The 16,988-nt window shown below is 41.2% G+C and overlaps 2 long non-coding RNA genes across 6 annotated transcripts in view; one reads left to right on the forward strand and one right to left on the reverse strand.

Annotated features, from left to right (window-relative positions):
* Positions 1-16,988, reverse strand: part of LOC104697169 — a 185,049-nt gene that overhangs the window by 55,788 nt on the left and 112,273 nt on the right. The window lies entirely within an intron of this gene.
* LOC109146316 lies at positions 6,533-15,128 on the forward strand. Its single transcript, XR_002048277.3, has 2 exons — positions 6,533-6,928; positions 14,606-15,128. It is a non-coding gene; the product is annotated as an uncharacterized LOC109146316 (long non-coding RNA).

A 16,988-nucleotide genomic window follows, 5' to 3' on the forward strand; every position in this document is an offset into this window, starting at 1 on the left:
TATCAAGTTTCTGTTTTTGGTGAAGTCCCTGAATTGCAGCTCAAGAGTTTTAAGCCAGGTCCTGCAATTTCTGTCTTTGGAATGTGCTTTGTTCTCTGGTCGGTTCCGGAGGTGATCCACCCACTGCTAGGATGGACTTTAAAGTTGTAATCCGGTCTTTGTGGGATCAAAGGCAACCCATCAAAATGAAACTCTTGAGAATAAGTTCCTTGTTCTGCATCTTGCTACTTGCAGTCCTGCCCACTTACTGTAAAACCATTTACCACACGATCAAAGTCTTTCCATAGCAAGTGACAAAAATTTGAAAATCAAGTATTGGGATTGAGAGCCTATAAAAGAAAAGGTAATTTAGGGTTTCTAACAGAAACAACTTTATTGTTGCCAAAGAATTTAAAAACCAACTCTTTTCTTGGGTCTGACTTGGTTCTTGCTTGCCTGTGCTGAGATGCTTCAGAGTATTCCAGTCCTTCCTTCACTGGTGATTAGAGGTTGATTAACCTAGCAGTAAAATATCTTTGATATTTAGGAAAGAACATATAAGTAGCTTATGTTGTATTAGATACCTTTTACACTTCAACCTTGAATACTGCTAAAATTAGTACTGAAAAGAATTCTGCGTTTTCAAAGAAATAGGAATTGTCATGGATTATTTCTCTTTGGTTTTATGTAGCAGGTTTTATTTGGTTATAGCTGCAACTTTGCAAATGGATTGAAACTCATAAAACCTTAGAGAATTGAAGAAATTTTTTTCTTCATCTCTGGCGCTTCCCTGGTCATACATGATAGTATTTTCAATATTAAAAGTGATTCTAGCATCATGTTTCTGCATGATTTTCTATGTGATTTTACCTGGCCAACCTTGTATGTTCACTTCATTTTCTCAAAGGGCTCAGAACTTGGCATTGTGTGCTTTGATGAAGGACAAGATAGATAAATATATTAAACTGATGAGCTCTTGATTAAAAAAAAAAAAAAAGAGAATGTACAAAAGGTGTAAATCATATAACTAACTTCTAGAGTCCTGTGTTTCAGTATTGCCTGGTGGATAATGGCATTTCCCTCTGGTGCATAAATTCAAGGTATTAATCTGTCATGTATCATCCAAACACTTTAAAGACTTTAAAAATAGGTAAAAGACACAACAGTGATTTTCAGATGAATCAGAATGGTGTTATTTTCTCTATGCTTGCATTTATAAATTCTGTCAAGAAAGAGCTTCCCTTGGAATTAGTTGTCCAAGGAAATGATTCCCAGAGGAGGAATCTTATTTTAAAGAGCTAAAAATTGACATAGAGAAAATTGCTTAATAAGAATTTCTTTGAAGATTAATGCCAGAATTGAAACCTTTCAGCCACTGTGGGAGCCATTTATTCATGTAAACAAAGGTGCGCAGATGAGTGGTGTGTAGGGATATCGAGATATTTCAGAAGAACTCTCAGAAAATGTCACTGGGTGAAGCTGAGGCTGATTTTTGTTTGTTCCTTTGCTGGTTGTTGTCTTACGTGATTTCTTATATTGTTTCAAGCACAATGAAGCCTTCAAAACAATCAGATGTGGCCACCATTAAAAGAAATATTCCCTCCAAAAGCATGGTGGGAGGCCAAGTAGCCTAGTCACTGGCTTATCGATTTTCTAAGCATTTGGCCTTGCCAAGGTTCTTGCCTAGCCTGAATTATTTACTCAGTCAGTGAACTCCTTACTGAGGCAACAGGTGCCTCTGGAGGTGAGCTGTTAACTTTGTTGACTCCCTAAAGAGTCATACTCAGAAGATGCCCTGGCCACCATCAGTGTCCCAGGGAATGCACAGAATATAGCACGAATCTCCAATTGCCTCTGTTCACCCAGAGCTCCTGCTATTCCCTGGCTGCAAAGGAGCAAAAGCACTCATCCAAGAAGTAAGAGTTATGAGGTAAGACCTATGTTAAGGAGTCCTAATCACCAACGTTTTTATCTCAGGGGCATCCCTGACCACCTGGGGACCACTGGTTTTTCTGAGGGAGGACTTTCCCTTCTCCAAAGCTGAGCTGCTGCAAGGATTTTCTTCCAATGGGGAAAGAGTAAGAAGCAGATTTTTTCAAACTCAGTAGAGCTCTTAGAAAAGATGGTTGGTTTATTGATTCTTCCCTTTCACCTGTGCTTATCCTATTTTTGCATTCTGAGCACAGGCCCCTCACACCTCATGGAAGAAATCACACCTGGAAGAAATTCACGGGCTGGGTTAACTCAGATCTCCACACCCATAAAAGAGAATTATTTCTTCTACAGGGTGACTTCAGTGAATGGCAGGCTCTGCAGCGACACAGAGATCTTTCTGGAATCAGTGCATGTGCTCATTGACCCCTGCACTACGTCCAGCTGTAGACAACATCTCAGCCATGAGTACACAGCATGCTGTTTGTGAAAAGCCACAACTTTGCTAAATTAAAGCAAATTACTTTCAAAGCATGCAAGAGCACTAATTTTCATTGATTACTCAGTCATGGACAAGTTTCAAATTTCATCTGTTTTTATTGCAGTTCTCCTGGAAAAAATTTGGTTAGAATCACTCTCCCATAACCTAAAAATGGTTGCAGGGATTTTGCTTTGACTTGTAAGAGGATAAGAAAACCGCTCTCTTTAGGCATGGAAAACTTCGGCTTGAACAATGAGTGATTCAGAAGACTGTGGTTGTGAGAAAAATGGACTTTTAATTGGATTCATTTTGCTTATGTAACTGTTTGGTCCCTACTAAGAAGCTATTCTAACAATAATTTTGCTTATCAATGATACATAGTCTCTTCGGAACTAATGTATCTATAGCAACAAAAATGTGCCACATATATATGCCTGTGTTCGTATGTAAAGTTTAAAAATGTCCTGCAAAAACTTGTGGAAGAAAACCCTGCCCAGAGATCTTTATAGAAAGACGTTGTTCTGGCTCAGGAAATCGTCCAGCCACAAGTGGCTGGAACTTAGGAACATATTCTGAAAAAACTAGATTTTCTGGGTTAGATGGACCTTTGATCCAGTTTGCTCAAACTTGGGTGAACAAAACAACAGCAGCGTGAAGAGAAGCTTCCTGTGAGAAGATTTAATGTTTACTGCTTTGTCCTAATTTCCACGGAAAGAACTCCAGGCTTCGCCCTCCTGCTGTGGCTGCTGTCATTGCAAATACCCTGAGAGCTTTTAGCACCCCGCTTTGGAGTTAGACAGACATGCCGAGTCTGTTCTCAGTGAGCTCCTGCACAGGATGGCTGGAGAAAGGTCTTGCCTTCTTGTGGCTTTGTGTAGACGAGGAGCTGGGAGTTCTTTCTTGGGTTTGCAGCTGGATTTGCTGTTAAGTGATTCAAGCTGTTAATCCAGCTGGGTCAGCCACAGTGGATGAAGCTAAGCAGAAAGACTTAGCACTGAAGTTCCCGTCAGGGAAATACCAGAGGTGACAGATAGAAGAGGCAAGCAAGTGATGCTTTTATGCTGGCTGATCGTGCAATGCTTTCCACTGACACAGACAAATAGGTTAACCCACAGGTCTCAATAATTAGTTTGTAAGAGTTTGTAAAGAGCTACATGAGAAGGGGCTGGTTTTTAAATGTGGCAGTCCCCCACAGCATGGGAAACTCGTAAATGTTAAGTCAATGTTGAAATGGAGACAACTGGAGTCACTACTGTGGACTTGTCAGCCTGGCTGAAAAAAATGTTGGAAAGGCTGAAGTGTGACTCAACAGGGAATTAAACAGCAATAAAATACCTAATACCAGTTCACAAAGATGAGACTTGAGGTAAGGGAAAAGATAATTTACAATATAATTCAGTAGAAAATTAGTGCTCTTGCATATATTGTATAATTTACAATATAATATGATGAAGTAAATTCACAACCTCATCAAAACCTGTGATGAGGTTGTGAATTTACTTGCTAATGATTGCTGTAGTGATACAAGATGTCTGGTATTTTACTTGTTTTATGTGGCTGTTTTAGTTTTGACATAATAGGAGTGCAAAATCCCTATGATCTCTAGTCAGTGAAATGAACAGGATCAGATCTTGGATCTGTGCAGTTTCTTACCTTTTATCAATGGCCTGAAGAATAAATTGCAGTTAACCAAGAGACCAGTAAATGAAGAGCAGCCAAAGGATGTGCTATGGCAAAAAGGGGTCGATCAGATACTTTGCTATGGCACTCTGTCCTGGTGCGATGTTGGCCACATTTGTCATAGTACTCTGCAGTCCAAGGAGAGAGCTGGGAATCATGGTGGCTAATGGGTTAACTCAGGCTGCCTGTACAATTCTTTGTCTAAGAAAATGTGAGCTGAGCCTTCAGCCTTGCATCTATGACCAAGGAGATCATACATGGTGTGGAGACTTTCTCACGTTTGTGTTTTGCAGAGTGACTGCTGTGCAAACGCCGTCCTTTTCTAGCTCTTCTTATTCAAGAATATGTTGAATATAGGTTGAGTTTAGAGTTAAGCCATGACAGTGATAACAGCATTGATAAGTGACACTCAATTTCCCTCTGCTGAACTTGTCCTGCTGAGCACCAAATAAATCCAGATCCAGTCAAGTGAGAAAGGCCTCTAAACTGCTGATTAGTGCCTTTACCTTCCAGGAAACTGCTGCTTGTAAAACACTGAAGCTTTAGGAGGAGACAATAGCACGAGCACTTTTCACAAGGGAGAGGCTACCTCTACTGGCATGGAAAGGAGAGCCGAGAGGGCTTTAAGAGGAATAACTTCCTGTGTGATATATTTAATGAAATAAAAGAATCTCTGGACAAAACAGTCTCATGTAGGTAAAAATAGACCCAACTTTAGGGAAACTGTGATTGTGCACCAAGGTTTGGAGCACACTGCCCGTGCAGTGATCATAAGCTCCCTTGAGCATTTTGAGCATTGCTGCTTTGCCTATGAACTCTCTCCTTATGGATCAGATGGATTAGGGAGTGTTAATGCTATCCAGCAGCAAGTCTCACTAGGAAGGCATTTCTAAATTTCAGTAAGCAGAACAAATGGTTATCCCTGGCTGCCTGCATGGGAGAGGTGCTAAGACAATAAGCTTTTGGGTTTGGTAGACAACCCCCAAAACTGCAGGAAGTAGTGAAGAAGGTTCAATGAATTATGTCCTTGTAAAATCAGGACCACCACCAAAAATGGATTTAGTTGAAAGCTTAATAAAAGCATTTATATTTTTTTAAAGTCCTTAGTAAAGCAGGAGGCAAAACAGTTCAAGTTAACGATAAATCAAAACATTTGAACTTCTGAATTGTTTGAAGGTCCAATTATTTTTGGCAGAAAAATATCAGTCAAATCACAAAGAATTTTGATTGATTTAAACAAACATTTTTTAGAGAAAAGCATTTCTTCAAAAAAAAGTCACCCTTCTCTAGTCAACAGAGCACTATAAACAAGCCATGTAAAATCATAAATCTGTTACGCAAAACTATGTAAAGACCCCATCAGAGAATGATACTCCCTTTGAGTATATCTGCTCCATCTGACCAAAAATGAGAGCAAGAGGTTAGATATGATAATAAACTGAAGAGTCTAAGGTCAAAGTTCCCTCCCCTCCCTGCCAAACAAACATTATGAAGCTAGGCAGTTTAATCCAAGTCGTCTAGTTTCCAAGAGCTCAGAGCAGATCTACTGATCCGCAAGATTTCTACGTTTTTGTTCTAGTTTTGTTTGTTGCCATGGAGTCTAGTAGAATATTTAGATGTGTGACCATTGGACAGGATGTTTGTGATTACAGTATGTGGCTGCTTGCCTTCTCCATGTGGAGAGGAGGCTGGGCCTGTGCTCCAGCCTTTCAGCTGTCTCTTAGCTCTGGATTCTGGCTTAGGGCGTGGGCCCCAGTCTTCCACCATCCTGACCAGTCAAGTCCTAGCTACATTAGAAGGTTGAATTCCAGTTTGTGTGTCACCAGCAGAGCTGCAGCATTGCAGATCAGCATGCCCAACTATGCTGTGTGATGTCTCAGTCACAAGAGCCTGGAAAAGATCAGGCGAGCATAGAGCGGCTCCTGTGAGGAAACACAGTGAAACCTCCCTCTTTCCTGCCTTCAGAGCTGCCATTCATAAAACTTGTCTCCAAACCGCCTGACAACCACAATTAAAACAGCATTTTAAAAAGCAACAGGTTATTTCACTATAAAAATGTCATCTTTGGAAATACATTTCCTTTTGATAATACATAGAGAGATAAAGAATATGGCAGAGTCCAATATTTGACATTTCAAGCTGAAGGTATTTACATTAAGGAGGAAAAAGAAAAAGAAGTATTGCATCTCCATTCTTCAGATGTGCCTTCAGTTTGAACACAGAGGTATCTTTTAAGGAACTGTCATTTACATCAATGTCTGTAAAAATTAACAAAATGGAACTGTCAATTATTTAAAAATGTAGATGTAGCAGCTGGTGAGCAGTTTGCTGTCTGGCATTCCTCACAAAGAGAGGGGCCAGAAATTTACTGCCAAAACACTCCAGCTAAGTGATCTCAGATGAAAATATGACAGCTTCTGCTAATGAACAGTCAGTGCTGTGAGCATAAACATTCATCATAGTCCCAGAGTGGAAGGACTGTGGTAGTATCTGGCTTTGCAAAAACTCTCCTTTCTTTACCCCCATGTGCATATTTAGCCCAGTCATACCCCGTGATGTTTCTGGAAGTGGAGTGTGTACTATGAGAAGAAAGAGCAAAGGGCATCTCTTGCCAAGGACACAGCTCAAATGCCTTGGTGACCTCTTCTCAGAGTGTCATAACTTTGCTCCAGAGGCAGCTGCGGGAAGGCTTGCTGTATCCACAGCTCCTAAGGGAAGGCAGCGAAGATCATAGGAACCATCCCATGCCCTGCCCCAGCCACAGGCAACAAGAGATGTCTGGGAGAAGACTACCAAAAAGTACCAAAACCAGAACAGTATTGTCCACTGGGGGCTGGGCATCCACCGTGACACGAGGTAAGCAACAAGGGGTAGGGGCAAAACTGTCTTCAAGAGCCACTGCACTCCCCTGTTTCCTGTCAGCTGCCCTAATCTCTTCTTTAGCTCCTTTAAACTTTTGCTTTTCATATAGTAAGGACAATGTGTTTCACCATATCATCATGCACTGTGTGGGAAAAGGCCTTCCTTTATCTTCATGGCATTCAAAATGAGTTGTTTTGGGTGATGTGTATGTTTGGGAATATTTCTCTGTGACCGCAAATGAATTATTAAGACCAATGCGAGCATCAACTTATTTAAAACCTAAAGCATTAGATCAGCAGATTATGCCCTGCAGACACCAACAAACGCTTTAGAGTGTTCTGTAGTAAAAAACTTTTAAAGAAAGAAGACAGCTGTGGCTCTGGAGCTAAAGGTTTAGTGTCTTTATTTGTGGGAAGCCCGTGTTAACTGGCACAAATAACATCCTGACATTGCCAAAAGGGGCCTTTACAATGCCTTCCAGTCACCTCCAGGTGACAAACACACAGATGTCTAGAAACTGAATACAGGCCTGGAAGATTTTTGGTATCTGCAGATGGATTTTCTACTACAGCATTTGAGAAAAATAACTAGAAATTGTACACATCATCTGAATGTAAGAAAGCTTGCAAAAGTATCCAGGCTCTGAGAGAGTAGAGGCCATGGTGGGCAGTCATGCCTTGGGGTTGAGATGCTTTAGAAAGTTGCTGAAGCTGATAGGCCAGCTGGGACTACACCTCCCACCTGCCCACTCAGATTTCCTTAGGATTCTTGATGGGCATGGAGGGAAGCATATTCAAAATCATAAGTCTGGGCCATATTCGAAAGTGTAAAATCAAAGAAAGACATTTCATTCTTTCCTTAAAAGGACAGAGAAACCAATAAAGCTGATCACACATGCCAAGGATACGAACCCTGGCAAATGAGAGAGTTAATACTGATGGCCAACAAAAATCCCTGCCCCCTCAGAGGGGGCAGAGGTGAATGAAGTTTCTCTCAGTTTACATTTACTGCAAAAACTTTGTTCTCATTTTAAATAGGTATTGTCAATCCACTGCTATAGCCCCCCTGCTAGAGGGGAATATTGCTAAACAGAAATAGTCTGCATCTATTTTAGTCAGACATGACTCAACAACTTGTCTTTTATCATTAAATATTATCCATTTTATACCTAGCCTTTGGGGTTTCATTGTGCTCTTACAATCCTTTACTTGTCACTTTTCAGGCAGGAGGCATGATCCTAGTCAGTCTGCCACAAGGTGCAGTTTTGGATAGGTAACTACTAGCCTATTCTGTGCTTAATCCACTGCACACAGAAAAATGTTAGTAAATAATATAATGGCTCCTGAAGAGAACTGCACATCCATCCATCCATCCATCCATCCATCCATCCATCCATCCATCCATCCACATCTAATCCATACAGAAAAGTCAGGACCTAACACAGAACACAGAACTGCAGGGTGGGTGTCTTTCTCAATGTCCTTGTATGGAGTCACCACAGTGTATTGTCTTTCCATGTGTCTCACTATTGTTGCTTTGGTAAAAATAACACATTTTTGCAGTTTCATAAATAGCTATCAGGTGAGGTAGTTATCAGCTCATCTTCTCTGTTGTATAAATACATGACATACCAAATATAGACTGTTTCCTCTCTTTTTATCCAGACCAAGAATATTCTCCAGTTTCAGGGAGCTCAAACTTTCCCCAAATGTTTGTTTTCTCCATGCAATTCAGTCCTCCAACTTGAATGTCCCATGTGTGACATCTACAGTCATCCCCTCTCAGGAACTGAGAAAGCATCATTTTTTTAGAGAGGCATGGCAGAGAGTTCCCTGGTCCTTAGCTGCAAATTGAACTGCCTGTGGCAGGTTTTTCTCTGCAGCATTTGGGGGTATTCTCAGCAAAATGATAGCCTGTGGACAGGCAAAAATCCACATCAAAACAAATACAGAACACTTCCCTTCAGATACAGCAATGCACCTGAAAAGTGAGTTTTCTTTGTGGGAACTGAGCTCATACACCTGCCAATCAGGGGGGCACCATAAAGTGCAGAGACTGGGAGTTAATAAATAATATTTTATCATTCTTACGGGCTTTTTCCTCTACTATAAAATTCTTTATAATCATTGCTATGCTTCTGGCTTTATTTATTCACTGCCATCTGTTCTTTGTCTCCTTTCACTTTTTCTGGGGCTTGCTTACTATCCTCCTGCTTGTTTATATTTTGGGGCATCCCATTCTTGCTGCTTCTGTGCTCTTCCCAGTGGGCTCTTCTCCCCATGATTTGCTGAGCAGTGGTGTTCTTGCTCATGCACATTTTATATCTGTGGGGGTACTTCTGCTGCAGCCTTTTCTTCCTTACTCTATGAATGTAGTTGTTACTCTGCATGATTGAGCTGATTCAGCTCATCTCAGTGGATTTCACATCTCTGTTTTGCATTCTCTTGCAGTCTGTTGGTGTAATTTAGTGCAGGGCAGAGGGACCGAGGGAGGCTCCTTGGGCTGGCACTGGGCAGCCATCGAGCACAGAGGGCAGTGCTGCTCCTTGCTCTCTCCTGCAGGACAGGGAAGGGCAGGGACACAAGAAGCAGTGGCTTGAAGCTACTCAACTGCCAAATGTGACAGCAGGAATGGAAACGGGGCTTCCACCTACTGCTTTCTCACCATGAAAATACCACGAACTCTCACTGTAACGTCCTGAAGGCACCTTCAGAGATGGGGCTGTTACATAGGAGAGACCTGCTTGAGGAAGCCACCAAACATCAGTGTGTTAGGTGTTAAATATAGACATTTCTAGCTAATATGGCAGAAGGAGACTGTAGCCAATTTTCTTCACATCAATCACTTGCAAAATTGTGTTTTCAAAACAAATGTTAAAAAGAAAAAGATTTATCACAGCTGTCTGGGGTGATCCATTGCATCTTTTCTGTAGCTATCAATTAATAGCAGGAAAGCTGTTTGCTGTCTCACATCTATCTAAGTAACAAAATTAATTTGCCATATTTACTACAGCCATGCCTACTTACGAAATTTTTGGAAAAACCACTAGGAGGAAGTAAAATAGGTTTTGAATTTTATTGAAAATTGATCTAGTTTTTTTAGACAATGAGAACCTTTTATTCTCTAAGTTAAAACAGAATGTATGCAGCCTGTTTCTAATTCACATTGGCAGTGAAATTGAAGCAATGGATTAATCTTGACTTTCATGTTTGTTGTCCCTAGTAAAAAATGCTCTCTATCAATTGCTCATTATTTGCTGAGGTTGTTTACTGCTCAGTTTGTGTATGATTGCAAATTAAACAAGCACATTGAAGCTCCATTGTCTAACACATGGCTACTATTCATATCTGGCAAGGCCTGCTTTTCTCATTGAAAAAGGGTCATTGAAAAAGCACCTCAGATATAGTATTTTTCTTGATATTAAAAAAGTGATGTGTTTCAGATCTTCTGTTGGGCAGAAAGTACAGGAGATAAGCAGGGGATTTAATATAAAACCAAGCCATTCTATGCCTAAAATAGTAACTAAATTTTTTCTATGCAATCAATTGGATATTAATATTAGCATAATAATAAAACAATGATCTCATATACGACTATATGTACAAATATCCCAGTAGAATTTGATTAATAATTATTAATTAATTATAGTGAAATGATTCCTGGTTTATGGAAACAGTTTTTAAAGGCAACTGTTATTTTAGGGGTCATATTTCTTGGGTACCTATGCAAAATAACTTTAGAAAGGATTCATTTTCAGAAGGTTAGTTCTTGATGCCTTCTGAAGACCTGACATTGTCAGAGCCTCTCATGTGAACACTTGAGATGTGGTGCACTCAGAGCCATTATTTTTTGAATTTTACCCACTTTTATTAAAAAAAAAAAAGAAAAAAGCGTTCTGTAAATCAATGGATTTATCAGGGAAAAAACCAAATCTTTTGTTCACCACTGCTTTTTCTTGCTGAAGGATGACTACTGTCTAAGCACCAAGCCATGCAAGTACACAAACACCAGTAGGATCTCTTCAAGGCTGTATTTTCAGAAGTTTCTGAGTCAGACAGGAGCTGCTCCTGGTAGCACACTTGGCTGGTGGTGGGCATTTACTTTGCTGGCCATGGCTGTTTCATGTGGCTGGAAACACCTCCTGAAGGGGAACTACAGCAGCTTTACGTGGACTCTCGCTGTGTGCTGTAGGAGAGCTCATGGCTGTTTTTCTTTTACTCACCTCCAACTGCTACAATCCATCTGTCATGGTAATTGATTTCTCTTTGTCGGCCAAAGACCTTCATCTGGTCTCTCCTGTTCAGAGCCTGATCTTACGGGAGACTGGGAAGCCACAGGCCACAGACATCTCTAGGAGATGATGCAGTAAAAATGAAGGATGAGGCACTGCCACACTTGAACACAGCCCTCCACCTCTCACACCGTTCTCTCTGATTTCTTCCTATTTCCTTTCCATTGCTGCTGCTCTTGGAAGGGTGGAGCCTTGCAGAGTTGGAGCCCAGCTGGTACAAAGGCAGCTGTGAAATTGCTCCTGGCTAAGGACATGAGAAGCTGGAGCCTCAAGTTTGAAAATTGCTCAACAACATTGCAATGCCAATGTTGCTGCTCACCATAAACACTGGATACTCCTATTCCCAGTGGCCCAGCAATGGGCTTCACAATGGGACAGTCATCAGCTGCATCAGGGGGTGAATGGTGCTGAGTCTCCCCATGCCCTGCAGTTGTGAGCATGTGGAATCACGGCAGGCAGGCGTCCTCCGGTGGGTAGATGAAAGCTGTGTAATCTGCAAACAGCATTTGACAAGCTGCTGGGGGAGAAAGGGCTGACAGCAAGGCAGCGGGAGTAACAAGTTTTATCTTCCACGTGGCAGCAGTCAGTGATAAAACAGCAGTGGGATTTATGTCCCAGGATCCAACTTCTCAGTGCCCAAGAAGAAACACTTCATGGGACAAACAGCAGTGTCAACAGAGCATGTGTGTGGAACTTACATTTCTGCATAACCCAAGAATGCCAGCACGAAGTAACAGCTGACATCTAACCACAACTTCTTTAGGCATCCATAGGTTTATCTTTATCTTATACCCTATGTAATTTAACCCTTGGGTCTCCATCTGTAAATTTATCTTTTGTAAGACAATATAACCTAGCCAAGGACACTGGAGAATGAGGTGACCCAGCTGACTGACATGGAAATTGAGATTGCAAAGTAGCTCGGGAGGTCAGGATGCAAGTTTTATATAGTTCCTCAGAATTTTGCAATATCACGTTTGGCATGGGAATCAGGATTCTTAAATTCTGTTGTTAAGGAAGAAAATGATGCATTTTTCACCCCATAAGGAGAAGTCATATTTGATAGTGGAGCCAGCTTTGCAGGAGCATGTAGGAGCTAGTGGCAGGCTCCTTGTGAAACTGATAAATGGATGGAGCAGCTGTCCTGGATTTCCACTGCCAGCTCTTCCCAGGGGCTCCAGCTGCAGCAAGGAGACATCAACCTGCAGGTGGTTTGCCAGCCCTTGGGCACAGTCCAGCACACTAAAACTGAATCACTGGTGAAGGCAAGAGGAAGATTTTTCAATTCATCCTAAAGAGGACCTGACCTCCATAAATTTAAAGTAGAAATTACAGTTCCAGTCATCATCTTATTTCCTAGTATGGTATGTTGGTGAAAAGACGGACATAGTACACTACCATGTCAGTAATGGAAATGAAATCTAACTTCAGAGAAAGCTCAAGAGGTATTTCTCGTCATTCTGATGCATTCAGTCCTACAAAAAATCGATTGTTTACTACTTTCTACAAAATGTGACTGCTTGCTATGTTTTTTCAGACACAGAGCAAAATGTGGTTTAATTCTTCAGCTCTGTTCCCCAGCTCTGGGTAAGTCTGTGGTTTGGGGTGGAGAGGAGAAAGGCTCCAGGCAGAGGAATGAGACAAAATGTTCTTGTGGTCATTCACATGGCTTGTCATCAGCTCCAGTGGAGGCAGGCACAGTGCTTGTGACGGCTCTGACAGCACTGAAACCAGCTGGGATTGCAGAAAGAGATGCACAGAGGAAACAGTCCTGTGATGAAGAACCTGCTTCTCACATGGAGAAAGCCCATCACAAACTGTAAAGCCAACCCTGCAGTGACAGAAGGTTGTGGAGGGTTCTGAGTGCATGTGAACATCAGGTCACTGGTGCTGTAATGTGACATTTTCTGCAACCACACAGCACAGATGCACAAAGGTACCTGTTTCTATAGGGACAAGTAGGAGACCTCCTTTTTGCTTGGAGCAGGGCACAAGCAGTTAAAAGGGGAAGCACTTCCCACCCTGGGCAGTGGGGAGAGCTGCCCACCACTCCCTGGATACCTGCCTGCTCTGAGGCATGTGTCCTGCAGCCAAAGGACGCTTTGTCCACTGGCATATGCGCTCCGCACATGGTGCTTTTCCTGATGCAGACAGCAAATTATCCATACTTAAGCTCCACAGGGGAACTTTCCCAAGAGGAAGGAACACCAGAGGGAAAAAATGAAAATGACATCCTTCCCCTTCCAAAGAAAACAGCCCTCCTCCCAGACCCCTAATTAAAATGTGAAGGTTTAATAGACAAACCGGCAGAAGGCCTAATCATTGTGACTCAGGTCATGGAAAGACGTCCAGCATTCAGCTGAACAGCAGCAGATTGTTGGCTTCCTTTGAGGAGAGACTACCGTTCATCATTCCCTGGAAAGTGCCTGATGGTTTGATTGCAGGGGATGTAAGCAATGTCTGCCATCTCTCATTTGCAAGGGAGCCAAATTCTGGGGAAAGAAAGAGGTGAGGACAGTCAGGAGAGCAAGCCTGCAAGCACGGGCTCACAGAGCTGTGGTGGAGGCGTGGGCTCACAGACCACCCAGATGCTCTTCCCTTTCATACTGGAACATCAGCTAAGCCCAAACCTTTTCCAACAGGCTCTTCCTGGGTCTGACCTTGAGTATCTCCATCCTCCATAGACAAGTTTGGATGACATTTGACTAGTTGTGTCTTAAGAATTTTTTTCTTGGGGCTTAGCCTGAGCATCCTCAGGTGCAGGTCTGTCCCTGTGATCCAGTACCACATGGGCACCAAGAGCCTTGTTCCTCTTTCCAGTCTTGTCCTTCTGCCAACTGGAACTGTACCCTCTACTCGCCTTTACTGTGGTCCAGTTACTCAGCTTAGGCATTGTATATTTTCAAGTAAACTGTATTTTTAATGCCTGATAGCAGGCATTATGTTTATATAGATATACATATTTATATATTTATGTGGTTTTGGAAATGTATGTGAACTTAGCACCAATGTTTATTTGAATATGATCTGTATGGTATAATATTAAGGTCATGACATGTTATGGAAAAGAAATTAAGATACCAGATACAATTTTTTTTGTGAATTCATAAAAAACTCAATGGATGCTTTTGATCAGAAAAAAAAACCCAGAAAAACAAACAAAAAAAGAGCACCTTTTTTCAACATTTATTAAGCAAATTAAAAAAATAAATGGATTTTTGATAGCTTTTCACTTGGAAGTTAGTGTGTTCTAGGAGTTTTTAATAATGTAGAATGTTTTAGTCCACGGAAGTAACACTGAGAAGGGAAATATTTTGCAAACAAATGCAATTTGAAATTGGGATCAGGGGCTGAAACCATTTCTCTTTTGTCTCTCTCAGGTTGGCTGGCAAATTGAGGAGATTAATTGCATGGCTTCCACTGTCCCTCAACACAGGAGCTCAGGAATCCTGGTACCATGGAGTTGTGACCACAGGAGCCTGCAAATCGTGAAAGAACACTTAAGCACAGGACTCCGACTACAAATAAAAATACGTCTTTGTGGAAATTTAATGTGAAGATAATTCACAGGCATGTTTGTTGGTAGGAAACCATTGCATAAAATGTACAGGGAAGGCAAAACATTGGTTAAAATACCACCCAGGTAAATCAGTTTCCCAGGCAATATATGGAGAGTGCTGCCATTTAACTGCTCTGAGGCAGCCAGCAAAAATTCTAGAGCTGCCTGCCAAATAGCTAGATGTTGCTGATGGAAAAAATTAGCCTCAGTACATTGGCATCTGGAATCTGTGACTGCCATCCAAAAAGAAAAGGGACTGGTGCTGTGGAATTGGATAATTGCACTCCAGAAGCCTACCACAAGTCTACTGCGGCTTTGTCACTAAAAAAAAAAAAAAAAAAAAATTTAAAAAAAATTTTAAAATGTTCTTAATTAAAAAATAAGCATTTGAAAGTATAGAAGGTAAGATGTTAGAGGAAAACATACAGTTAACCAGATAAAAGGAATCAGAGTTTCTGCGTGTGTCCGAGTACAACACAGACATATGTGCGTTTCTGTGCATGTGTGAAACACAAACATGGTTTGTGTTTCAGAGTATTTGTCTCTGTGTCAACTCTGTGTCCATTTCACAAAGAATTACACACTCCATTTACTTGAGATTCCAATGTATATTACTTGGGGAAAAAAAACCCCCGGTTTCTGAGTACAGCCTATGTTTTAACAATTATATTCCTTCCTCTCTTCCCTGCCCACTCCCTGCTGTAAATAAAAACCTTTATTTTGGGGGGTGGGGGGGCCTGTCAGTTGCCAGCAGTCACCCCCTGTTGTGATTCCGAGGGTGGGAGTGTAGCTGAAGTAACCACAGTGGAACAGCAAGGAGAGATAAATTACCAGTTCTTAATCTGAAAGCATTCTTATTCATAGGGGAAATTTACAGGAATGCACGTTAATGCAAACCTTTTAGTTACCTGAATTGTCTCAGTTTGCTTCACTGCTGATGTCCCGGAGATGACACTGACATCACTCTGCTTATATTTCTGCATTGCACTTTCATTTGAAGACTTTAGTTGCAGGTGTTTAGAAGTCCTTCTCGCCAAATGAGCAATAACACATACTTCTCACATTTGAAATTTTGTGGAAAATCCACCTAGTAGTTTTCCCATTCAAATAAAAATCACTGTATTTCTTGTACAAGATTGACTGAAAGATGGGGTAGGTTTAGAACCTCAGGCCTAGAGAGCATCTGGTTCTCAGACAGGGATATGCTCAGTGCCAAGTTACCTGTTTATAAGAATTCAAGGACTGCACAACATGTGGACATAAGGTACCATTCTACCTATTATTCCAAATATACAGGGATGTGGTAAAATCTGATGTCTCCTGTCCTCTGTCCATGCAGAGAGAGTGTGAGGAAACATATTTGTCATAGACATCAATGGGACTGATCACATGCTTAAAATTAGGGAAGCACTTAAATGTTTTGCTGGATGATGTCCTAAAAGACCATGTGTGCTGCATTGGGTACTCCTGAGGGGTATCTATGAAGGATGCAATGCAGTTGCATTGTAATTCAGTCTTTTCTGGGTGTCTTTTCTTCCCACAGTGTTAATTTTGTGTGTGTTTGTGACAGTTGATTAACCTCACTTTCTATGAACAGAGCAACAGATAGGAGGTGGTTCATATGCCATGGTGGAATACCCACGGAATAAGATAGTACCTATCTTGTTTTGCCTGCCACAGCCTTCCTATACTACAGGAAAATGTGAGGAAAAAGGGGATGAGAAATTAATTAGAGGTGAGTTAATTATTGGGTGAAAATATCTGATGTCAAGAGAGGAGTTCAGAGGTATTTTGTTGGAATACACATGCTTTCTCTTTGGGATGGTAGACATGCTGAAGTCAGTGCTAATTTGTAGAGTCAGTTCTTGTATGCATTATTAATAGCAGATAAGAAACATTAGTGAATAAATATTTGAAATATTTTTAGCCATTTCTGGAGATCTATTTTTCTTAAAAATTAAATGAAGCAGAAACTTTTACTAAGAAAAAGGCAAGACAAACGTTAGTACAGGAAAAAACCACGTTGATTAAGCACAGCCCTAGGCATCAAAGCACTTAAGCAGGTACTTAAGGTAGGGCACATACCTATCTATTTTTCTGAATCATTGCCATGATTACAGGGCGTTATATTTGCTCTTTGTAGTGTCCTCAGATCCAGAGATCTTTTTGCTTTCACAAAGAAATCAGTCATTAATCATAAGGCA

The sequence above is a fragment of the Corvus cornix genome, chromosome 4, assembly GCF_000738735.6.
Source record: "Corvus cornix cornix isolate S_Up_H32 chromosome 4, ASM73873v5, whole genome shotgun sequence".
In the NCBI taxonomy this organism is placed as follows: Eukaryota; Metazoa; Chordata; class Aves; order Passeriformes; family Corvidae; genus Corvus; species Corvus cornix.